At 39.8% G+C, this 25,596-nt stretch overlaps 1 protein-coding gene across 4 annotated transcripts in view; it reads left to right on the top strand.

The window, feature by feature from the left end:
- Prlr (prolactin receptor) overlaps positions 1-25,596 on the top strand; it is a 162,368-nt gene that overhangs the window by 86,043 nt on the left and 50,729 nt on the right. Inside the window, exon 1 of one of the 4 annotated variants that reach the window (XM_047555086.1) lies at positions 19,639-19,689. The exons of the other annotated variants lie outside the window; for them this stretch is intronic. The gene's annotated coding sequence lies outside the window, so the exon portion shown is untranslated. Of the gene's footprint in view, positions 1-19,638; positions 19,690-25,596 lie in introns of those variants that run through there. 4 annotated transcript variants of the gene reach the window in all.

Here is a 25,596-nt window from a genome sequence, read left to right as displayed (position 1 = left end):
TTAAACCTGTAAGACCTTCCCACGATGGTGGTTATCACATAGGATATTAATACCAAGAAACTAAAAATAGTATTTTTTTTAATCTTTCTGTTAAGATGAGCTAAACTGTGATGGGGCAGCAAAGCCCCATCTACTTTATACCAAACCACCCCAAATATTGTGGCATAAAACAATCATGGTTTTGTTATGCTCACAGATTCTGTGGATCAGGAAATGAGACACAGCACAGTGATGATGTATCTGTTGTGCAATGTCTAGGGTCTCAGCTGTGAACACTCAGAAGTCGTGGGTGCTGAAATCATCTAGAGGCTTCTTCACACAAGTTTGGTGCCTGAGTTGACTCAGATTAACTGGGACTCTTGACAAGAGCTGCTACTCTTGGACTCCCCATAGTGCCTGGGCTCCATGGTGGCTAGATCCTACGAGGAAATATGAAGACAGTGAACGTTGCAAGACAGTAGATGCTTCAGGAGAAGTGTCCTGGCTTTTTCTGATCTAGTCATGGCCATCAGGAACTTACACTTGCACCACCTGTATGGAACAGGGACTCGACTCCTCCTCTGGATGAGACAGTGGCAAATTCACACAGAAGAAGAGCATGTTGGGCAGGAGAGATGATTGGCCCTGTAGATCATCTTTGGAATATACCATTGGCCATGCATTGACTTACAACAACAAGGGTTTATTTCTTTTTCAAATACAATCTGCTGTGTATCCAGGCAATTCTTGCAGTAACTATTCTCCTGTCAGCTTAGCAATCTAAGCTTGCTTCTCCCATCTTATGGCTTTTCTGTGTCAATTCATAATTCCTCAGCTGCTGGTGCAGAGAAGGACAGAGTGGAGCATCACACACGAACTTTTAGATAATGCCACCTGGAATGGACTTACATCATTTCTGCTTGCATTTTATGACTCACATAGCCATGCCTAAATTTGGGAAAGCAAGCAGTTGTGACCCTCCTTTTGCCCAGAAAGAAAGGAAAGGGACAAGTGCTGGTATATGATGATAATGTTTACCACAGCCCTTCAGAAATACTGCCTGGGTGGTGAAACCCTATGATTCCCTTAAGTGCTGTTTTTTATACTTTATCAAATCAGTTCATTTATTCCTTCATCCACCCAACAAATATATTTTAATATGCTTTCTGTACACAACACATCCCTAGCTGATTTCTACAGGGAATGCAGCTGCTCCCAAAAGACATAAAACTTACCCCAGAAAACCAATTAAACTGTCAGTTGCTTTGCCACTGATTAATGTAGGGGGAAATTTCTCTCTCAGCCTCTATATTGCCTTATCCCCACCAAGGCATATGAAATAAGACTTCTTTTGATCCTTACCTCCTCTGGTCATTGACTACAAAGTTTTCATATACTACTGTCAGTCAAAACTCTCCATTTTTAATTCATATTTCTTCCCTTTGGGGGGCTTAATTTTATGATGCACTATGGAGGATGGCAGGATACAGTTATAATTCCAGAAACTACAGGTGGTTACTATTAATTAAACACTCCCATGGCAATTAACTTTATTATAAATCAAATCATTTGACTCTATCTTAGAGGTACCATGCATTATTAGTCTAACAGCATGATTCCATTCATTGCTTTAAAAGAAGTTCAGGTATCAAGGCTGCAATCAGTGGATAGTATGGCCATAAGTCTTTTTTCCAAAAGGAAAGCCCATAGTTGCATTTCAACAACAAAAAGCAAACTCAACAGAAATTCTGTTTTAGGCCAGTTCATATTTCAGTCTTCAATTTGAAAATTGTGTTTCTAGTAGAAAGCCACAGGACAATCTTCATTCCCTGGTGATAAAGAATGAAGAAGAACGGGTCTCTGTGATTGACTAAAGCAATGATACCAGGCCCTCGGCTGAGTGGCTTTCTTCATGGATGACTTCAGCTCGGTAGAAAATCACTTCTACCCTTGGTTAATCCATGCACTGAATTGTGTTGTGGAATATTCCACTGAAAATTTCTGAAGTACTAATAATTTGGGGCAAGTTCTTATTTAAAGTCAACAATAAGAAATACAAACAAGGGAATTCACTGGAAGCATGCACTAGAAATATACTAGTACCTTCAAGATATGCTTAAATAAACCTGTATATGGTAAAACTGTAAATTGGGGTCAGTATGTCTTTTTGGCTGAGACTCCTACCTTTTGAAGCACACCAAAAATGGCAAGAACACTTATTTGAAATTGTATAAATTTAGTTCTTTGGTTGTCTGTTCCAGGATTATGTGTGTAAACTGAGTAGAAACTGTTTATAAGATTATCCTCAAAAGTTTTAGTTTGCTCGAACTATACAGCTTCCTCTGGTCTGCCAAACTAGGTCAAACAGCCCTTAGATCTGGAGTAATGCATGTGACTTAGCCATAAGAAATAAACAGGAGATATTATCAAAACCCACAAGCAAAACTGATAATAGGAATTCAGATGATAACTTCACTTATCACAATAATGAAATTTTAGGTTTTTTAAGGTCATTCAGATGTAAACTAAGTATATGCTCCTTATACTAAAAGAGAAAGTTACTAAGCAACTAACATTTTGATTTCCGAGAATTTTAGAAACCTCATGGGAGATAAAGATTACTCACTTCAATTATTTGGTGCATTGGAGTCCAAAGTACTGTTATACAGCCTAAAGCTTTAATTCTCAAGGTCATACATCTTCTTGTATTCTTTCAAAACTTTTGAGGACTAATGCATTCTCAAAAATGCTAGAAATTGTGTGTGCTAGTGTGTATGTGTGTGTGTGTGTGTGTGTGTGTCTTGAATATTCAATATTTATAACTCTGCATGTAGATATACTTCTAAGAGTCCCCAAACATATATGGTACCTATATTTTGTTTTTATTATTGTGCATTCTCTTTTAGAACTTTAGAATGTATTTTTTCCTAGCTGGGCACCGTGGTACACTCCTGCAATTCCAGTGGCTTGGGAGGCTGTGGCAGGAGGATGGTGAGTTCAAAGTCAGACTCAGCAAAAGTGAGACCCTAAGCATCTCAGTGAGACTCTAAATAAAATATAAAATATGGCTGGGGATGTGGCTCAGTGGTTGAGTGCCCCTGAGTTTAATCCCTGATATCCACACCCCCACTGCAAATAAAAGAATGTATTTGTCCAAGCATGAACCAAGACTTCTTTTCTAAAAGTCAGTGGTACTTGGTATGTCTACTATATTCTAGTTCTTTGAGATTGTAGTTGTTTTAAGTGTGACTATCCTGATTTTGGATTTATCTTTTTTTTTTTTTTTTTTTTTCTTTTTTGGTTCTAGGAATTGAACCCAGGGTCACTTTACCACTGAGTTACATCTCCAGCCCTTTTTATTTTTTATTTTGAGACAAGGTCTCACTAAGTTGTTGAGGATCTTGCTAAGTTGGTAAGACTGGTCTCCAACTTGCTATCCTTCTGCCTCATTCTCCCCAGTCACGGGGACTGCAGGTATGCACCACCATGACCAAGGAATTTATCTTTTATTTTGGGGCCCTGATTTTTACAAAATGTGTTTCCTAACTAATCCAGAGTACATCAGATAACCACAGCTTTTAGTTATCATTAGACCCATTAGTCCTGCATCCAGTCAAGCACCATCTCCCGAGATATAAATTCTCCAACTATGAATATCAATTTTGAATGAAAAACAGTTGGACTTTCTCTACGGTTCACTTCAACATAGGCAAGAAACCCTCTTTTGTAAACTATAGTTTTTTGATTCCTGAAATGGGAAGGACAGCATACTCCTGTGAACCTGAGAAGCATTACACGCTTCCAGAAATGAGGAAGAAGTCAAACAATAAGTCGCCCGGGAACAACTGGAAGAAGTGCTCCAATCTCACTCGGAGTCGAGTCATCAAGACACTGGCCTCAGAAAAGTGGGAGCAGACCAGTCACAAACCTGACCAATCATTTTCCCAGCTGTGCACTGCTGCATTAAATCTTTCCTGTCCTTTCTAGCTGGATCTATGTAAGAAATTGTGAAATGGAAGCCTACATGGATCATTATCCCTGGTGGATGGAACAATGTTAGAAAGCGAAGATGGAACTTCCTTCAGCATCCTGTTGTTCTCCCCTACATCTTTCCCATTGTGGGCACCAATATGTAGGGATGGGAAAAGGGGTTTTGTGGGTATGATGAGGGGTTGTGGGTGGGAGGTTCTTTCCTGTTCCCAGGCCAGTTTTACATCTCCCACTTCCCTCTCTCTTTCCTCTTCTCCAGCTCCTTTCCAGAGGAGCAAAGTCTTGCTTCAGAAAGATTTAGGGAGACTAAATAAAAGCATGAACTGAGTTTTCTGCAAGCCTACCTGATTGCCCTGGTTAACCACACACTTGTTCTGACAGAAACACTAATCTCAGATCGGCCCTGGTGCTGCCTTTGATGCTCATCCTTAGGCCTCTGCACAGAAAGGAATTAAACGTCCACATTTCTGCCTGGTTTGCCATGGTGTTCCTGACTTCACTCTCTCAGGAGTTTTAAAGATGACATATGGTGAACGCATTGAGGTGTTCCCCAACCTCAATTAGGAAATAAGGTTGCCACCCGCATGCTGACATTGTGTTTAAGAAAGGACTCTGTTAAAGTGTGTCTCTTCTTAGAAGCAGTAAGGCCTTTACAGGAGTAACATAATCTCCAGTGTAATAAAACAATGTGATGTATGATGTAAAGGAAATTACTTGGCTCAAAAATAGACTTATAAACCTGTATTGCAATTGATCTGTCGCATACCTGTTTCCTACAGTACTGTGAAGCTCTTTAAGGACAAGCACCACATTTATTTCATCTATACATGTTCCTATTATATCCTTCACTGTGGTGGCTAACATAGTCCCTTCTGAGTAGTTAGTACTGCACGGGTCATATCGAACGCCTACGTTAACTGACTAGTCAACTGCAAGAACCACTTTGGCTATGACTGAGCCGAACTACAACTTTGTTAAGAATTCTATCATCCTACAGCTGGGCCGGTGGCACACACCTGTAATCCCAGCAGCTTGGGATGCTGAAACAGGAGGATCAAGAGTTCAAAGCCAGCCTCAGCAATGGCGAGATGCTGAGCAACTCAATAAGACCCTGTCTCTAAATAATAATACAAAATAGGGCTGGAGATGTGACTCAGAGGTCAAGTGTGCCTGAGTTCAATCCCCAGTACTAAAAAAAAAAAAAAAAAAAAAAAATAGAATTCTATCCTAGATTCAAAGGTTACGGCCAAGTTATAATAGGATTTATGGAAGGTCTTTGTCAACCAGCCACAGCACCAACAACTTAAGGAAATTTTATGCAGTTGGTTGTAAACAGTGATGCTTAAAGCAATTAGAAAAGACCTAATTAACATGGAGAAACTCTCCCTATTCAATGCTTTCAAATATCAACTACATTAGTCATATTTTGAAACTATTTCCAAGGAACTCAACCTTTCTACTCATCCCATGAGCATGCTGGTTTTTTCATGACTCTTCTTCCTTCTCTAGGATTCTTTTTTTAAAATATATTTTTAGTTGTAGATAGATGGACACAATACCTTTATTTTATTTATTTTTATGTGGTGCTGGGGATCGAACCCAGTGCCTCATGCATGCTAGGCAAGAACTCTACCACTAAGCCACAACCTCAGCCCAATCTTTAGGATTCTTGTTCTGATTTTTATTACCTTAAGGTGCTTATTCAACATGTGTGGTACAGAGAATTAATTAGAATCAGGAAAGTGCACAGTCATGTTAACAAGCCCAGGCAGTAACTGTTTCCATCTCCATTTTAAATGCTTTGATGGATTACTTAGCCACTCAGGGTCAACTGGACTCCAAAGTGGTTTAGAACTCACCTGTAACTTTAGCTTCTGAAGTGTCCCTTAGAGTGGTAACTGAGGTATCTCAGCCTCCAGCCCCCTCAGTGATGGTCAATCTGCATGAGGCACTACGACCAAAACTGCTTGCAAATTGAAGTAACTTTAGAGCTGGGAAACTATAAAACTGTATGCTCACTTATGTTTTTTTCTCTTAAGTTGATGAATCAGAAATGAACAAAGCTTCAACCACTAAGATAAAAATGAGAGAAAGCTCAAATTCAGTGTGTCACTGACCCAGAAAGGGTAACAAACAGTTAAAAGTTAACCTAATATTACCAAACTTACATTGCATGCACATTTTCCAAAGCATGGTATTACTTTTGGCACATAAAAATCCATGTGGTCACCAAGTATGCTACTGTGAAGGCTTAACTATTTCTTTTCTTAACTCTAATTGTCTAAGTCATAGAGATGATTGATGATAGATGATAGATAGATAGATAGACAGACAGACAGACAGATGATAGACCATTTCTGATTTTTATACAGTTTTGTAAAGAAGTTTCTAACCAAAGAAAAACAGATCTTGTTCTAAAGTCTTAAGCTTTTATTTATTTTTTCATTCAGCCGGCAAACACTTGTTGAGGGTTATGCAAAGTTTTGAAGACACAAATGAGAACTGGTTGTGGTGGCGCATGCCTGTAATCCCAGCCACCCAGGAGGCTAAGACAGGAGGATCACAAATTCAAGGCCAACCTCAGCAATTTGGCAGAATTCCCATCTCAAAAAACAAAATAAGACCAAAGGCCCAAGAATGTAACTCAGTGGTAGAGCACCCCTGGGTTCAATTCCCAGAACCATGAACACCAAACAAGGCCCCCATCCTCACCATGCTTATGATGGGCAAAACAAGCACATTTTTCTAAGTTGCAAAATTCGACAGCTGTGTTGTGTACAAAGTAGAGTGGAGACCTGGAGAGAGCCCAGGAAATGCTGGAGAAGAGCTCTGGTGTGTGAAGTGCCACAAGAAAGATCTTAAAGCTTGCATTTGGTAGGAATAGGCAACCTCCGAAGATTCCTCCCATCCCACTATATGGTTCTAAATGCTTTGTAGACTGGGCTCTATTCCCTGAACAAGGAAGGAAGCTGTTGCTCGGTGTGCAGTTGACATAAATTGGGTGCTCTCCATCTGCTTCTCACTGTGAGTCTATCAGAGGAGCAGAGGCTAAAGAGAAACATTCCTCTTCTTGTCTTTATTTTGTTCTTCTTTCATTAAATCACCCTCAGGACAACTGGATGCTGCAGTAAGAGGTGTCGGATAAAAACAACAGACAGATATTTCTGTGCAGTCAGAAAGCACCTGTGCTCTGTCACCAGCATGAAGCATTTATGATGTCAATTTTCCATACCTGCCAGTTCTTGCTGATGTGAGAACCAGCTTTCCCCAGCCCGTGCTCCTTATTCCTGGGTTTGACAGGAATGATATGTTATCACGAATACAAAGGATATGAATGAGCACTAGTCTCCTAATATATTCATACTTACCTCTCGAGCCTGTAAACAATATGCATATGGTAATTTGAGAGACACTGTGTTCCCACTGCTGGTTTTTTGGGTTTTTTTGTTTTTTGGTTTTTGGTTTTTTTGTCTTTTTTAATTCTTGGAACTCTGGTTGTCTTTTTTGCAAATACTGCAAAAATCAAAGGCCAAATTACCTCAAAATTATATTTTATTTTCCTCCTATTCTCACTTTCTGGTGTCCATACAAAATACTTCATATCGTCTGTTTCAACCTGTTTTTAGATAGCAAGGCCCCTTCCACCGGTACTATTATTGTAGAATTTTCTAGAAAGACTCAATGAAGTATTCATTTGTTCATTAACAAATATATATTAAGCACTTACTGTGTGCCAGGCTCTGTACTAGATCTTAAACATAGAACAATAAGAAACATGGAAGCATCGACAAAGGGACTGTGTCTTTCAAACTTTTGCAACACCTGTGGCATCAGATTAAGACAAAAGAGACCATGAAATGGGTGCCTCAAATAGAAATGGATTAATAATGAATCAGAAGCTGAGAGAGTGTGAACAATTTCTAGAGCACATGGTTTCAATTAACAGAGTAGACTAATAAGCTAAAAAAATAGGCCTGTGGATTTTGGAAAGAGTCCTGTTATGAACTGGGCATTAAAAGCAGAAGCATAGGGGCTGGGGCTGTTCAGTGGTAGAGCCCTTACCTGGCATATGTGAGGCAGTGGGTTTGATCCTCAGCACCACATATAAATAAATATAAAATAAATGTCCATTGACAACTAAAAAAAATTTTTTTAAAGCAGAAGCATAGATCAGTTTTCTTAGAAATAAGTGAATATATAAAAATGTTTTACTGAAGGTGGGACATTTATGTGGATTAAATTATCAGAAGTTATCAGAATGTATTAGTCTTTTGTGGCCAGTGATTCTGTCACTGGTTTATTTAACATGTATTTATTGACCTGCTATTGTTGATCCATCCGTCATTGTCACAAGCAGTGGGAATCAAGGGTCAAATTCTCTTGGAGTTTATATTCAGGGGTCAAGGAAATGAACACAAGGGAATGGCCACATGTACCAGATAATTTTGTGTGTGTGCCAGAGAATTAGACATTGTGCTAATAAGCACGATTAAGAAAGTAAACAGGACTTGATTTTCAATTCTCAGGAGGTATTTGACACACAGTAATCAGGAAAGCAACTACGTCCATGGGAGAGGGGAATCATTTCAGACAGAACACAGAATATTTACTATCTCCAGAAGATAGCTCTACCTGGACAACAGCAACATACAGTCATCTAAATCGGAGTTGTTGAACCACACCCAGCAGACCAAAACCCACCCACCATGCTTTTATAAAGTTTTACGTCTGACTTTGTAAGAGTGCTTTGGGAACCCAGCCATGCCTGTTTTTTTCACAAAGTGCAGTGACTCTTTTCGTACTACGACACAAGAGTTTTACAGTTGCAACAAATACTCTCTGAGCAGCAAAGCTGAGAATACTTACCCTCTGGGTCTTCCTAGAAAGTTAGCTGACCCTGGATTTAAGTCATATGTGTGCATAATTATTTTATTGGTTGCCTTTTTTTTTCCTTAAGAAGCTGTGTCTTGCTATGTCATATGTTTGGGGACCCTGAGCTCCTGTGTTGAAGTAAGCCTCCTGTCTCAGCCTTCTCAGTAGCTGGGACAGGTGGGTGCACCACATCCAGCTCTTTTCTTTTTTCTTCTGTTGATTTTAGCTCTGTAAGTTCACACCAACAGTTCATAGAAACTCTATTCAAACGTACCTTGTGATGGATACTGACATTTATTGAGTGGAATAATGTGCCAAGCATTTTTTAAGTACTTTACATGAATTGCATTACATTTAATGCTCAGAATAGTCCTGGGTGCTATTATCACTCTATTTTATAGATGGAGAAACTAAGAACACAGAGAAGTTAAGTAACTCACTTGATGTCACACGGCAAGTAAGTGGTGAGTCAAGATTTAAAATCAAGTGGGATGCAGTGGCACACACCTATAATCCCAGCAGCTCTGGAGGCTGAGGCAGGAAGATCGTGAGTTCAAAGCCAGCCTCAGTAACTTAGCAAGGCACTAAGCAACTCAGTGAGACCGTGTCTCTAAATAAAATAAAAAAAAGGGCTGGGGATATTGCTCAGTGGTGAAGTGCCTGTGAGTTCAATCCTCAGTGCCAAAAAAAAAAAAAATTAAACCCAAACACTGTGGACATAAGCAGGTTCTAAACTGTCTTTATGATTTAATATTCTGCAGTCCCTCCACTATAATAGAGCCCACTCTTTAAAATTGCCTATCTGTTCTAAATTTTCCACAAATAAACATCTTGTGTCAATAATTTACAACTTGCTTTAGAGCCAAAGTTTACTGTTTATTCCTTGCCTAGCCTTCAGAACACGAAGATTTCCAAGTAATTTCCTCTCAAACTTCATTGAGGAAGCATTGGGTATAAAATTGGGGCTTTTAAGAATGCTCCCGTCCATTCTGCCAACTTCGCTCCTTCTTTAATCATCTAAAAGTGCTCACTACTCCATTTACTGCAATTCTGCAGTCCTCTCCCTCGCTGTGGCTGCAGGAGCGCCATTGGGGGAAATACTGCCTTCCCCATCCCCCTCCTTTCTTGGGGTCCAAGATAACCTCAGCACCCCACCTAGGCTTGCCAGGTGGCTTCCTCGAAAATTCAAGATACAAACATGAGTAAAGTGACCTGAAAGCCCAAATTCTGGACATTGAGTTCATCCCAGGCACCTAGCAAGTCCTAATGCTGACACATGTCCTCATCTCCATGACAGATGTCTGGTTTTTACTAGATTCTTTTTCCAGCCCATTCGCTTTTCAAGAGATTTGCCATAAGCTTCCAAAAAGTTTCCACCTACGCTTCCAAAAGTCATTTGTACTTAAATGTTCACACACCCAGTGAGATGACTAGACACTTCACAGTTGCCATTTTTCTTCTCAAAACTGAGTGTGGGCCGGACATACCCCATCACATGAGCCTCACCCTCCTGGAATGAAGGGGTAGGGATCTCTCAAAACTCTATCCATTTCGTAGTGCTTTCAACATCCCCGCAACTTCATGTGGCAGTTCCCACCTCTGGACCTTAGGGTAAGCTGTCTGTTAGAATTTTCTTGTGCTATATAAACAGCAAATTGACGGACAACCCAGCAAGTGCCATAATAATGCAGATGAGAGCATTGTTCAGAGACACACCCCTACCTAGTAGTTGGGGGTGGGGGGTATGGCCCAGGAAGGCTTCCTAAAGAGCAGATTTATTTTAGTGTTTTTTATTTGTTTTGGAGTTGCTGAGAGTTGAACCTAGGGCATGCTAGACAAGTGCTTTGACAACTGACCTACATCATCAGCTAAAGAACAGATTTAGAAAGGGATATTATCAGGCTCAGTTGAGGGGAGATGGAGAATTGGAAATCAAGTGGTCAAGGATGACATTTGGTGTCAGTGCTTGATTTGTTTCATTGTTAGGCTTTTCTTGGCATGCTCTGTAGACACACCCAGAATGTATATTTATTCATTCAAATGGTCACATGTTCTGCAGTTTTGCAAGGATGCAATGACATTTCAAGACACTAAGAGTTTTACTTTATCAGTAACCAGCTCTGAGCTTTTGGAAAAATTACTGAACTTTTCTCAGCCTCCATCTTTTCACCTTTATAAGAAGATTTTTTAAAATGATTTTTGTGATTACTTCCACCTCTAAAATTCTAACTTTTAAAATTCTATCCATTTAATAGTGCTTCTGTGACCCCCAGAATTTCATGTGAAATTTCCCAACTTTGAATGTTAGGACATTGTTTCTATTATATTTATATCATGTCATGTGTCATGCCAAACCTGATCAACGAGGGACAAGCAAATTAGGGAAAAGTAAAAGCTTTTCTTGGGAGAACAGATAAAGGTGATCCTTAGATGATGAAGTAGTCAAGCAAGGTCATCAGAGGCCCAGCCTCTTTTCATTTTTCTTCTTAACCATCCTGGATCACAAAATAGCTTCTTCATCTCCAGTTTCCAGTGTGTTCCAGGTAAGCAAACAGAGAGAAAAAAGGGCTAAGTCGAGGTCGCTTGACAACTTGCTTTGAAAAGTCCTTCCCAGAAGTTCAGAGCACCATTTGCTTAAATATTAGTGATCAGAACTGTACCACATGGCCCTCTTTAAGTGAAGAAGAGGCCTGGAGATGCTCTTTAATCTAGTTAGGCACCTTGATCCACCAAACAAATAAGGTTCTTTATTGGTAAGAAAGCAAAGGAGAAGGGATATTGGAGAGATAACTACCATCATTATTCAGATGTAATATTCAAAAATATATAAATCCAGGCCTGGCACAGCTACTGATCAATCAGAACAGATGCTGGCCAGCACACCATAGCAGTAGATAGCAGCTGGAGGGTAGCCCTGGTGTTTTTCTGCTTTGCATTATACTCATTATGTATAGTTCATCCCTCTTCCTCCTGTAGAATAAAGTCAAAATCCATCAAGGACAAGATCCTATTCTGTATGTATTCTTTCCAATTCCAAAGAAAGAGGCATGTGTTGAGAGTGTTTGCTTTTGCTAAAGGGAATGAATCATTGAGATTTTCATTTATAATCCATGGATAAGGCAACCAGGCAAAGAAGTGTTCATGTTATTATATATTCTATTTCCTCTGGAATGAATGACTCCTCTGAATGGCAGCTGCGTCAGCCAAAATACCATGCAACAATTGATTATAAAGCTGGCAGATGGATACAGACTTTGAAGGTCGTTAGAAACTCTTACAACGACTCAATAGAGTTATTATAGACTTAAGAAAAGAAAGAGAAAAAACAGCATTGCCTGAAGTGAAAGGCTCCCAGCATTACAGAAGGTCAGAAGCCATTTGCCTTCATTTAGTAAGTTGAATAGAACTAATAAGAAGCCATCCGTCTCTGCAAAGAATCAAAGTCGGTTCCGTAATGAGTTGCATCTGGTTCTTCCAGGCTGTAATGAACCCAGTAGTGTTCATTTCTTTTTAGTCAAGTCTTGAGTAACCGTAATGCTGGGGTTGGAATGGAGGATTTTAGTTAATTATTTTTATAACCTTGAGGTTAACTCCAAAATTCATGGGTCAATACTTATTCTCTACAAAAAAAAAAGTTTTACTTATGTTCATGTCTTAATTTTCTATAGTTGAATTATTAGTCTTTCCATGCATTTCTTGAAATGCAGTTCTAGCACATACTAAACTATTTAAAGAATTGATAATGGTCTACCAAGAAAAAAATATGCAAAATCCAATATTCAAATAGTTTGTTTTGGTAAGACCTCTCTTTGAGTCATCATTTCCATTAAAACATCTCCTAACTTCAAATTATTTTATGCTGTTTAAAGGTCAGATTACAATGGGTACTTTGCTGCCTGATCTAGTCTTTAACCTCTCACTATGCCTACTTTTTATGTTTGACGCATATACTTACATCTGTAGCCTTCCTTTGTAGATTCTTTCCTGACTTTCTTTGTTCATATAGTGTAACAGATTTTCTCTGTATCTCTGTATTTTATTATCTGTGTGTGTGCATGCATGCATGTACCCTTTGATCACTATCTCCCTTTTTCCCATGGTAAGAACTTTTCTTCAAGGAATTTTTTAAATTAATTTTTGTATTTGTTCTAATTAGTTGTACAGTAAGAACTTTTTAAATATTTTCTATCTTATAAGTTTTGGAGTGTCATAATTTATTTGAAAGATTTCATTGGTACTAAATAATGGTAACCAAACAACTAATAGCTTCGTAGAAGCACTGAAATAAAGTCATCTCCAACAGTGACAGTATATTTTACAAAGTTCTGATTGACCCAGGAAGTGTCTCTGAACCATATGATTGCTTCTGACTGGTGCCCTGTTATATCCTAACCAAAATGTAGTGTAAGTCTTTAAAAATAGTAAATAAGACAGAATCAATGCATAGATAAGTCTTTCTTTTTTGATTCTCTATACAGAATTTTTTCTCAACCACAATTTTTAATCTTTGACTTGTGCCTTTTGTATAACTAACCAAAGTATACATCCATTTTAAAGCCTGACCTATTTTCTATACTTTTCCAATTCTCTTTCCACTGATCCTAAAATAGGAAACAATCCACAAATGAGAAATTCCCTGACTGACCCTCTACTAATGAGTGTGTACGGTTTTACCATGTTGTCTTTTGTTTATTGTGTAACATGTAACATAGAAATTACCATCTTAACCATTCATAGCGGTACAATTCAATAATGTCAAATACATTTGCATAGATGTGCATCCAATCTCCAGTACTCTCTTCATCATGCAACTAAAACTACCATGATATCTTTTCGAAGGCAATTCTTAAACTGAAGAGACATAGTTTTCTTACATGGAATTAAAGTAGCTCCTTCCCACTACACATTATCTACACTAGTTTTGTCAGAACACTTTCAAATAATTCAAGACTCAAGTCTGAGTTTAGCCTAGCCCAGCCCAGATAACACCGTTAAACTTTTGAACAGTTTTCCAAACTATACTCTAAGTCTGTGCATAGAAGTGTAAATGTCTATTTTTAGTCTATTAATATTTTAATATTTTGAAATGTTCACTGGTTGGCTCCTACTAAAATGTATGTGTCCTTCCCTAAAGAAACTGACAAATTGTAACCATTATTTCCAGGTCTCTTTTCTTATCTCCCCTTGTTCCTTAACGATGCTTTTTTGAAGTCAGAGAACAGCCTTTCATGATATGCGATCCTATGTGTAAATGAATCACGTAACTGTATCCTTACCGAGAGAGAGCTTTGTGAAATGTAGGGACCAATGGGAAGACAGAATTGTTTAAACCACAGCTTTCTTACTGGACATCCCACCTCCAGAGTGACAGGAGACAGGGCCGCCCTCATGATGAGGCTGGCTCATGCCCTTCTGTTACCCTTGGAGCTACTCTCATCACTTTTACATTCTGGGATCCCACATAAAGTTTTCTATAAAGACATGCAAGTTATACTTCAAAAACTGTCTTGAAAAGTAGGGAAAGTTCAGACTCTTAAACAGATCTAGGTTCAAATTACAGCCTAGACTCTGAAATCCTGTGTGATCTTTAGACCAATCACAAACCTTTGCCAAACCTCTTTGGAAGTTTGGCCCCCGAGGATCCAATAAATTGCCAAAAGTGCTTGCAAAATACTGTCTTTGGATAGATAGAAATATAGATATTGTGGGGGTGGGCAGGGTTTAGGAAGAAAGCTGTGTGTGGCTTTCACAAAATTCTCAAAGGCTGCATTGTATTTAATTCTGTGTATGGTTTCTCTACCTCGTAGTTTCTGCTCATTCATTGCTTTGATCCGGTGGTGGTTTCAGCCCGCTCTAGAATGATGGCCACTGCTGCTTATTTCTTTCTCGATTTGTAACTACTTACTCCGACTTTCTTTTTCTTGCCCTATCTCCTAGTTCAAATTCCCAGCATAAGGAATCTCTCCCAATTGGACAAAGGTTTTTGAGCCAACAGCCCCATAGGCCTCTGAACATCCTGTAGTATCTACCTGGGTCCTGGTCACACTCAGTACAGGAAGGGAGTCACATCACCTGGTACAAAGCACAGCTGCCCAGGCTCCCTCAAAAGGGCACTGGCTGGGGGGAAGGCACCAGGATCAGAAAATTCTGGGGTTGGATCCTATCTAGAAAAGCCAAAGGCAGCCCAGAATAGCAGGAAGGGAAGAGAGGGGATCTGCAACAGGGTTGGGTAAGGACAAATGGATGGTCAGAAGCCTGAGACAAGGTTATGCAGGGTCCAGTGGAAAAGATAATGCAGAAACAAGGAAGCAGGGCCAAGGCTCCAACAGGAAATAGAATCATGACAAAAGAGACACAAAAGCAGATGCAGGAAAGGATCAATAAAATCCAGCTGCTCACAAAGGCGAGGTGGCATGAGCTCTCTTGCAGCCTTTGTTCTTCTCCTTTCTCACCGGAAGCCAACACACACACACAAGCTGGGTCAGGAAGCTTGGAGGACAAGACAGCGGAAGTGCTATGTGTGCTGAGGAAGCCAAGCATAGGGCTGGAAGCTGCTCTGAGAGTTCAAACTTGTCTTTGCGCTGCCCACTCTCCGCGTGCCTCCCTCCGCTTGCTGGCCTTCTCCCCTTCTCTTCTTTAGGCTGCCCCCTTAGCTAACTTCAGTAGGACAGAATTATTTTATTTTCCTGCCTGAATGGTAAAGGAATACTTGTTTCCTAATGCTTCATTTTAAAAGCAACAGAATGGAACTCTCTAAAGAAAAATAACACAAAACTCTCAATCACATTAAATTACATTTTCATTTATGTAGCCTTAGATGGATTGTCTTTCTTTGGGTCAGGAGATTCAAAGGCAAAAAAGACATTTCAACTCAGTGGTTGAGGAAAATGGTAACTGTTCTGCATCATCTCAACCCCAGGAAATAACTTAGAGCAGCAGTTCCCAAACTCTGCTGCATGCCAGCCCTCTGCGGCACCCTCCGCCATGCAATTGGGAGTCTAGGACAGAAGCCAGACATCCGTACTTTGGAATTTCTCAGATGATTCCAATGTGCAACAGATTTGGAACCAGAGTCTTAAAGACTTGTTAATAAAGTCTGTTACTGCTTTGCTGTCTTGCCACTGTACTTTATGCCAACAGATGGAATGTGACAACAACAAAGAAAAAAACACATTTTTTTCAGTTAATTGAATGAAACCCCAGTTTGTTGACATTGTGCTATCCTATCTTGCCAGAAGGAGACTAGACGAGTACATGCTTACTTCAGCCAAAATAGCAGTCAAGCCAGCATCTGGCATGCTATCCCCAAAACAGTGAGCAGTTGTCGTTAGTTGAAGCTTCAGCTTTAGAGCTCCGAGTTTTGATTTATCCAGATGTGACTTTGGACCTAGGGTCAGTAGAAGACAATGTGGTCTCCACAGCCCCAGACCTTTGTGGGCAATCCAAAGAGAAAGTGCCTCAAACCCCTCAAACAACATTTTGCCAGCTCAGTCAATATTTCAAAAACTTGCCCAATTTCAACTCTCGGCTTCCTGAATTCTTTTTCATCTTCATATGTGAAGGGTTTTGTTGTTTTTTTAATAAACATGGTTGAAAAGGCCAACCTACAGTAGCTCAGTGGGGCCTGTTTCTGAGTACTATCTACCTTGCCAGCATGTTCTCACAACCACTTGGCAAAAATAAGAGCATGACCTTTCTTTTCTCCGAGCAACTGTGTATTTTGGTAGCCTGTAGATTTGTCATTTGTTCACAGTCTTGAAGGAGAAAGAAAATCCTGTGAGGAAGGGATTGAATTGAAGGTGACCCAATCTGGTAGGAAAAGCCTAACATACAATTTCATGGTCTCCAAAAGCATGAGAAATTAGTAGAAAGAAAATACAGGCTATTTGGTCTCTACTCCCACAGAGGAAATGAGCTTAAAGTGCAGTTAACTGACAGTAGAGGAAGCCAGGGACAATAACGGCAGAATTACAAAGTAGATTTGGCTACTAAGAAAGCCTGTGGCATCCTAAACAGACAGGCTACTTGGGATTGGAACTCAGAGAAATGGGTGGGTTACAATTCTGCTTTAGTCTCCAGCTCACCATGAGACTACACAGGTCAAATGATCTTTCAGACCTGTGTTAATCAAGGTACTCTAGAGAAGCAGAACCAACAGGATGTACTGTATATACAATGTGATACATTATGGGAGTTGGCTCAGGTGATTATGGATCTGTTACCTGCAAGCTTGGAGACCCAGGAAAGTCCTGGTATAATTCAGTCAAACTCTGCAGGCCTGAGAACCAAGGGAACTGATGATATGAGTCCTACAACAAGGCCAGCAGCCTAACGACCAGAGACTAAAAAACCCATGTCTTGAAACCTGAGAAACAGGAGCTCTGGTGTCCAAGGGCATCAACAAATGTCCCTTTTCAAGGAGAAAAAGAGAATTTTAGTCTTTCACCATGGTTTTGTTCTATTTTGGCCCAAAATAAATTGAACGGGGCAGACCGTCTTCATTCTCTCTTCTGATTCAAATGTTAATCTATTCTGGTGTGCTGCCCTCCAAGACACATCAGAAATAACATCTTATCAGCCATCTATGCATCCCTTCACTTAGGCAAATTGACAGAATTCAGTATCCACAACTGTCAGGAGAGAAGTTGAGCTATGTGATCTCCAAGGTTCTCCACACTAATGCTCTATGATTTTTAAAAATAAAACATGTCATCTCTGCCTGTAGCAGTTTAGGTACTAACAGAAGTTGTTTATCTGAGGTTCCTTCAACCCCAACAACTTATGGAGTAACCAATTTGTTTCCTATTTTGAATTGCAAAAATATAACCAGATTCATATTAGATGATACCAAAGGATTATTAATTCCATTTGCTATGAAAATAATGCTATCATTATATAAGAATATGTCATAATTGCTGGAGATGTATACTGAAATAGGTAGGGATAAAATAGTGTCTGGGATTTGCTTTTTAAAAATAAAGACTCTATATCCAGATTCTATAAGTTGCCTTTGGGTTGGGAACTTTTCCAAATATGGATTCTGTGTTCTGGAAAATGTATTCAGAGGCCTAGAGGGGGCAGATGTTAATGGTCTTGAGTGTTCTGGAACCAAGATCTGGAATGTGGAGATTGAATTTATCTTTCCTTCCTCCATGGTATAGGGATATGTTGGTAAGCTGAAATCTATTTCTTATAAAGAAAATTGAAACCCTGAAAGATTTAAGTGATTTTGCTGGGAATGTATGCTAATGGTAACATCAAAGTCAGAATGATGATTGACAGGTGAGGCACTGTGACTACCTCCCTTACACTCCTGATAAGAAAGTAACAAAGGTTTGGGTATCTTTGGGCACTATTTGTCCTGTAAGGATATGTCTGTCCACTACCTCGCAAACCATTCTTAAAGTTTCTTCTAGTAGTTACAGGTCACCCTTACGGAAAAATTACCAAGACTCTCATTGTAGTGAACTCAGAACACTACCACTGCCTTCTTACAGCAACTTTCCCATTGGAGTGAGCATAGATGCAACCCTCAAACAGGACATGTCTACAATGGTCAAGTCAATTAAATCCTCTACCTTGCAACCCTTTTCACTGATTGAAAATACTATTCATTTCTATTTGATTCGTATAAGTCTGCATTGGCTACAGAGAAGATGTTTATAAGTATACCCACCCCACTCAGATACAAATCATCTGTGTATTAGTTCTTAGGGCTCCTGTAGCCAGGTACCACAACCAGATGGCTTAAAACAATAGAAATTTACTTTATCACATTTCTGGAGGCTAGCTGGACTTTGAGTTTCAGCAGTGCCATGTTCGCTCTGAAATGCTGGGGAGAATCCTTCCGGGCCTCTTCCCAGCTCTGGCTGAGGGCCAGCAATCCTTGGCGTTCCTTGATTTGCAGATGTATCACTTCAATCTCTGCCATCACATGGTGGTCTCCTTGTGTGTCTCTTCTCTACTTCTTAGAAGCACAACAGCCATATTGGATGAAGGGCTCACCCATTCCAGTAAGACTTCATCTTAACTAATTACAGTTCCAATGATCTTACTTCCAAATAAGGTCATGTTGGCAGGTACTAGAGGACTTCAACTTCTCTTTAGAGGAAGCGATTCAACCCACACCACCATCCAAACAACTGGCATTATGTGAAGTCTTCTGAAGTGGCTAGGCTCCTAACCTTACAGAATTTTAGAGTTAAAAATTCCCTTTCTGTCTGGAAAGTGATTTTTGACAAGAAGGATTGAGGGAACAGCCCAAGCTCCATGGCCAACACCAGTCTCTCATAGACGCATGTTCCATGCTGTGAGACTTGTTTCCATAAGCCAAGTGAGCAGATTCTGCCAGTACAGTGAAGAGTAGACTTGAGCTTCCAGGGAAGAGACTCATGACTCACCTCCTGCAGCTTGCCCTTGCTCCTCTCACCCCCACTCTCCTTCTGCCTGGCTCATTCTTCTGCTTTGCTGAAACCATAGCTGCTTTGAATCTAGCCATTTTGACTCTGTTGCAGGTGTGCCATAAACCAAATCAAGCCAAACCAAACAAATCCAACCCTATCATAAGCAAGTTATCCATTTTTTTTTTTTTGCAAGAAGGGAGGGACAGTAAGAGCCTTGTATATCCCAAGGCAAATATTAATCTGCCCAAAGAGTCAGCTCACCAATGGGTAATCAGCAAACAGGTTGGTGCTCATTAGAGCTGTGCAGGCTGGTCATTGAGGATGTTCAGAGCCAGAAGAAACCCTAGCAAACAGGCACTTGTGTAAATCTGGTAAATTCTGTGTTTTTACCTTCTACTTTGTGAAGCAAGCATCCAAACTTTGACTGGCTTATGACATGTCCAGGGTAAGTCAATGAACTTTTTGAATTCTGGGCTCATTTTCTTGTGCCACAAACCCTATTCCCTCTCTCTTCCTAACTTCTACTGGTGGCCAGCAATTCTTGGCACTGCGTGACTTGCAGCTGCATCTCTCTATGGAGGAAAAGGGGGGAAGATTCAAGCCCTATGGTCACCACTCCCAACCCCGCTTGGCTCTGCGAATGCCCTCTGTAGGTAAAAAGAAAGTGGCCATCAAAGTACTCTGTTCTTGGCAGGGGATGAATTATAAAGAGAAGAGGAAGAAAATAGAAGAAAAGGCAAATGGGTATCAAAGAACTGAAAAGAAAACATAAACATTTGGTCAAAATTGCTAAGACTTATCATTATAGGATACACTATTGTCTCTGGATAATAGAGGGGGTGGATATGGCCAAGCTTCTAGAATTTTTTCAGATTTGGGAACCTCCTTCTGTCTTGAAATTGATTGAGCCCCAACCACACACTGACATGATTAATCCTTTAACCTTTGTGTAAAACTTCCCCAACCTTGTTGGGCCAGGTAGGGTTGAGTTCTGCCAGAGTTGTACAATTCCAGGGTGATTATTCTCCTAGCAGCTAATGTGTGGATGCCAGAGAGCTGAGCAGAGAACAACACTCTCAATAGAAATAGGATTGATGTCCATTTTCTGTTGCTATACCAGAATACCGCAGACTGGGCAAATTAGAAATACAATCAATTTACTTCCTACAATTCTGGAGGCTCACAAGTACAGAGTCCAGGGGCAGCATCTGGTATTGTAGAATCCCACGGCAGCACAGGGCATGGCAGAGTGAGCTTGCTAATTTGGATCTCGCTTTCTCTTCTTATAAAGCTACTATCAAAAGGACCCTATTCCCATGACCTTATCTAATCCTAATTGCCTCTCAAAGGCCCCATCTCCAAATGCCTATTAATATATGACTTGGGAGTTCAATTTCAACTTGAATGTTAAAGGCAACAGACACCCAGACCACAACAATTGGCATCTCAGTCCAAAGGATACAATTTGCCATTACCTTCATTGCTTATACAGTAAGTTGAACAAGTCAAAAATACTAAGAGAACTTTTTTCTCTGAAGCCAAAATTACCACCACCAACAGAAAGACACCATTTTTTTTTCCTCACCAGTTTCAACTTTTTATTCATTAACAAATGGCTCTGGTTCCCTTTGTGATAATGAGCCACACAGGTAGAAGAATACGTACCCTCTGGTTTGGAACACTGGATCCTCACCACCTAAGTTTTGGAAGGAAATAAAAGATAATATGTGAAAGGGGCCAGAAATGGACATAATTGAAGGCTGGGCCTAAGAGTTATGCTTACTAAATGGAGAGCCAGTTCTCACCAGGCAAGGACTCAATGACCAAATTAAAAAGTGAGGAGGGAAGGACAAGATTAATTACCAAGGCTTCAGGAAGGGGTAGATAAAATACCTCCATTTTCATCACTCTTCATTCAGAAAGGGCTGCTGAGCACACAAATGTATGTGTGTGTGTATACATATATATACATATGTAAATATGCGTGTGTATATATATATTATTTTTATAGTAAGTAGGAGAAATAATAAACAAGTGTTTTTAGAACATCTTTTTTGTGATATGATTTATATCCCATAAAACTCACAGGTTTGAAGTATACAATTTGGTGAATTCCAGTCAATTTGTACTTAGGCAACCATCACCATACCATAATCTGATTTTAGGACGTATTACAAGCTCAAGAAATGGGGTGGTATATAAGAAATCACTGATCATTCTCTACTCTCTCCCCATTCCCCTTCTTCACCACCCCCAGTCCCTGGCAATCATGAATCTACTCTTTGTCTCTGTAGATGTGCCTTTCTGGACATGCCACATAAATGGAATCATACCATGTGCCATCTTTTATGGGGTTTCTTTCACTTAGGATAATGTTGTTAAGGTTCGTCCATGTCAAAGTATATATGAGTTCTTCAGTTCATTTTATTGCCAAATGATATTCCATCATACGGATATATGACATTTTGTCTCTCCATTATCAGTTAATGGATAACACACTGCCTTTTAATTAAATGTCAAAATTCCTTTGATCTCTATCTGAATAGTATACCTTTGGATTTTTCTGTGCATGTGACTTAATAAAACAGTTCCTGATCTTGGTATCTTAGGCTTAAGGGTATTCAGTATTGATAGTAAAATGTTTTTTATTTCAGTGTATGCAGAATGGATGTTTGTGAGTGACCTAATAATAATAGCATAATAAGGTCATGATATTTACATTTTGTGTTTTTCAATCTTACTAGAGTGGTCTGTATTTAAGAATTTTTACACTTCCTCTCTAATAAAATCATTTAGGATATCTGAAGTTCTTTTTAAATTTCATGTATAGGGGACATAGCACCTGACTCTGGGTGCTCAGTTGACAAGTTCATGTCTAAGTTTGAGGCCAGGCTCCATAATGAATCTGTCAGGGATCTACGGGTCACAGGGTCCTGATTGTGTGTCAGTTTCACATTCTCATGGCTTTTGGCTCTTTATGATTAGGAAGGCATGGAAAAGAGGAGGTATAGGGAGCAAAGAGAGTTCTATGTGTCTTAAAATTTGCCCTGGGATAGAAATTCAGGAAGTTCTTACTCAAGGTGGCAAAACCCTTCATTCCCACCACTGGTACATGGGAAGTAGCAGCCAGCAGCTAAAGGCTCTGGAATCCTGGCATGGCCACTTCATCTCATTGGGGCTTTAAGCAAGTACTTAACCTGTCTCTTTTTTGTTCTTATCAGCAAATGAAAATAATATTATTCTAATACCTTAGAGGTGCCTTAAGGATCCCCTTAATTTCTGATGCATAACAAAGGTGCAATCAGTGTTAGCTACAATGATATAATAGCATGTATTGGTTACTTTCTATTTCCTGGATACTGCACATAAAAGCTCATGATACTATGAGGTAGCTATATATATTTCTGCTTTACAGATGAGGAAACCGAGACTCAAGGAGCTTTATGTTTTTCTGAGGGTCTCATGGCTAGAAGGTGTTACAAATTTTATCACTTTCAGTCTGATTCAAAGTCCTATACAGGTTCATTGAACTATGCAACCTGCATGTGATGAACCAGACCAGTCAACATTCTATGCACTGAGATAATGGGTACAATAACATACACAAAGAAAAAAATCAATCTAATTTCTGTCTTAGTAAAAATGATTGGAGCAATTGGACCACTCTGGGAAATGATGTCACCAAAACCCATGGGAAAGAAACAGAAGTGAGAACCTGAGGACAAATTTGGGGCTCAAAAATTCCTTGGAGTTAAGCAAACTATCTGCTCCAATGCTCCATCCTCCCAGTTCTGGGGTGTCAGCTCCCCTGGCTTACAGGGACTAAAAGAAACTGCACATGGCACTCGCAGGCTAAAAGCAGTACCTCGATTCATTTCCATCAGCTGAGCAATAGTCTGTGTTGCCCATGTTGATATTTCAATTCTCAACTTAATGGTTTAAGATGTTCCCATTACCACCACCATTCACCCACCAACAGCACTTCTAAATTAGCCTTGAAAACAAAAGAGTAAACAGGAACACAGTTTATCATACTGCCAAATTCAACTACCACTTACAAAAGTAAATAGTGAAACAACCAGACTGAAAAACAGGAGTCAGCATTGACACATGTTACTAATTTGCTGCTCCGTGAAGGTCATTAGCTGTATTGCACCGAGAGGGAAGAAAAAGTTCAAGGGCCTGAGACAAATGGCATTTAGATGGTCCCCAATGGGGCCTAAATAACAGGAAAATGAAAACAGATCTTCCTACTAAGATTCCCCTCTAACACAGTCTCCCTGATTATACGGTGTAAAGTAGGAACTCTTGGGCTACTAATCCTAACTAATCCTAAACCTTGCAGGATAAGACCAGGAAATATTTATTCTCTTATATTTCTGGGTAAAAAGATGTTCTCAATTCAGCTCTCCATGCACATAACAATCTGCTATTTTAATTAAAAGAGAGTGTTCTTTCCCCCACTTACAGTTTTAGTGACTTCCAATGCTTTAAAAAAAACTTGTTATAAATCCCCTCAGGGGGATTTAGAGATCAGGACAAAGTTAACATGTCAAGAATGTTCTTATTGCAATCAAGCAGAGATTATTTTTTTTTCAAAATCAGATTTTTTTTCCTGATTCTGGGGATTGAACCCAGGGCCTCACACATGCTAAGCATGTGCTCTACCACTGAGCTACACCCCAGCCTCTGGGGACTATATTTTTATACCAATTCCTTGATCTTTCTAGACAATGTTTTTTTTATCATTTGGAGGTTATTTTTTATTGTCAGTTCCCATCCACTTTAAATTAGCAGTGTAGGGGGCTGGGGATGTAGCTCAGTTGTAGAGTGCTTGTGTTCGCCCTTGGTCCTGGGTGCAATACGCAGCACTGCAAATAAGTAAATAAATAAATTAAATATATTATAGTGTCACTCTAGCTTATAAATGCCCCCCAGAGTCTCTGGGAAAGTCAATTTTCACTTGTGGTCTCCGAGATAAAGTAATCAGAAATCCGTTTTGTTCAGGTCCACTGCTGGTGGCCATCTCACCTCATCTCCAAGCCATGGTCAACCTGGTCAAGCTTACCACTGTCCAATTTCTGCAGAACCGAAGGCATTCCACATTCATTGGACTGGAATGACCACCCTCTTTTTAAGTGATCCTGATTCAGGGATCTAGCACTTGTAGAATCCAGTTCCAAACTCTAAACTTTCCTGATGGACAATCAAGAAATCTGGACTTTAGTTCTTTTAAATTATCAGAAGTACTCTTCATTTGCTTTGCACTCATTCCCAAAAGGATTTGAAGTAACCTGCTTCAGATATGACTCTACAAATAACCAATATTGTGACCTTGGGCAAGTTTTAGCAATAGTAAAACTTCTAACCTTTCAGTGTTTCACTGTTAGAATACACTTTCCTACACCTTCTCTGGTTAAAGTTATTACCCTCAGAGAATACCAGTTGGCCAATCTGCTTCTGATAAAGCTAGCAAGTGGAAAACATTTGGGAAAATGAGGATACTGGATCAATGCAAATGCAATTATACTAATCCATTGGCTGGTAGCACTTGAGTTTCAATGTGATGGTCCAACTTTGATTTCAACTCTGACTTGCGGAAAAATTCCCATCCTGGATGTTTGTCAGGAATAGGGGTTCAGAAACGCCCAAAGCAGGACGTAAGGTTGGGTACTCTGTCAAGCATCCATATGAAGAACCTCTTGGAAAGAAACCGATTGAGGAATTTGGCCTGGATATCAATGACTGGAAAAGGGCCTTGAATTTTCCCCAGCAAATTACTAGAGGAATATCTAAATTCTGGAGCAGAGGTTATAAACTACAGATCAAATTGCAAACCTCCAGTTTCCTAGAATCATCACATTTCAGCGCTGAAATCCCCATATTTGTTTTGAGTCCCAAACCAAGTTGCTAATCCCTATAGAACTTTATATGACCCCTGCATAGACTTCCACAGTGGCAAGGAACATATTTTCTATCAGAGTGGCCATTCCATCCTTAGCCATAATAATCATTAAGAAGTGATTCTGCCTTATACCATGGCCCATTTGTTCTAGCTCTGCCAGCTAATGTGCAATTGGAATGCCCAATGAGATACTCCATTACCCTTTATCGAACCCATATCTGCCTTCATGTAATTGCCACCATTCCAAGTATGCTATGATTTGAATGAGTCCCTTTGAAAGTGCATGTACTGGAGATATTTAATCCCCAAAGCAACCGTGTTGGGAGTAGGAGGTGGGTCTCATAATAGGTGATACAGGTCTTAAGGGATCTGCCCTCATGAACCTATTAATGCCATTATCACCAGAGTGGTTGAGTTGTTAGAAAAGCGAGGCTCACCCCTTTCTCT

The sequence above is a fragment of the Sciurus carolinensis genome, chromosome 6, assembly GCF_902686445.1.
Source record: "Sciurus carolinensis chromosome 6, mSciCar1.2, whole genome shotgun sequence".
Taxonomy (NCBI): domain Eukaryota; kingdom Metazoa; phylum Chordata; class Mammalia; order Rodentia; family Sciuridae; genus Sciurus; species Sciurus carolinensis.
The sequence above is the reverse complement of the archived record's forward strand: the minus strand, read 5'-3'. Positions and strand labels throughout refer to the sequence as shown.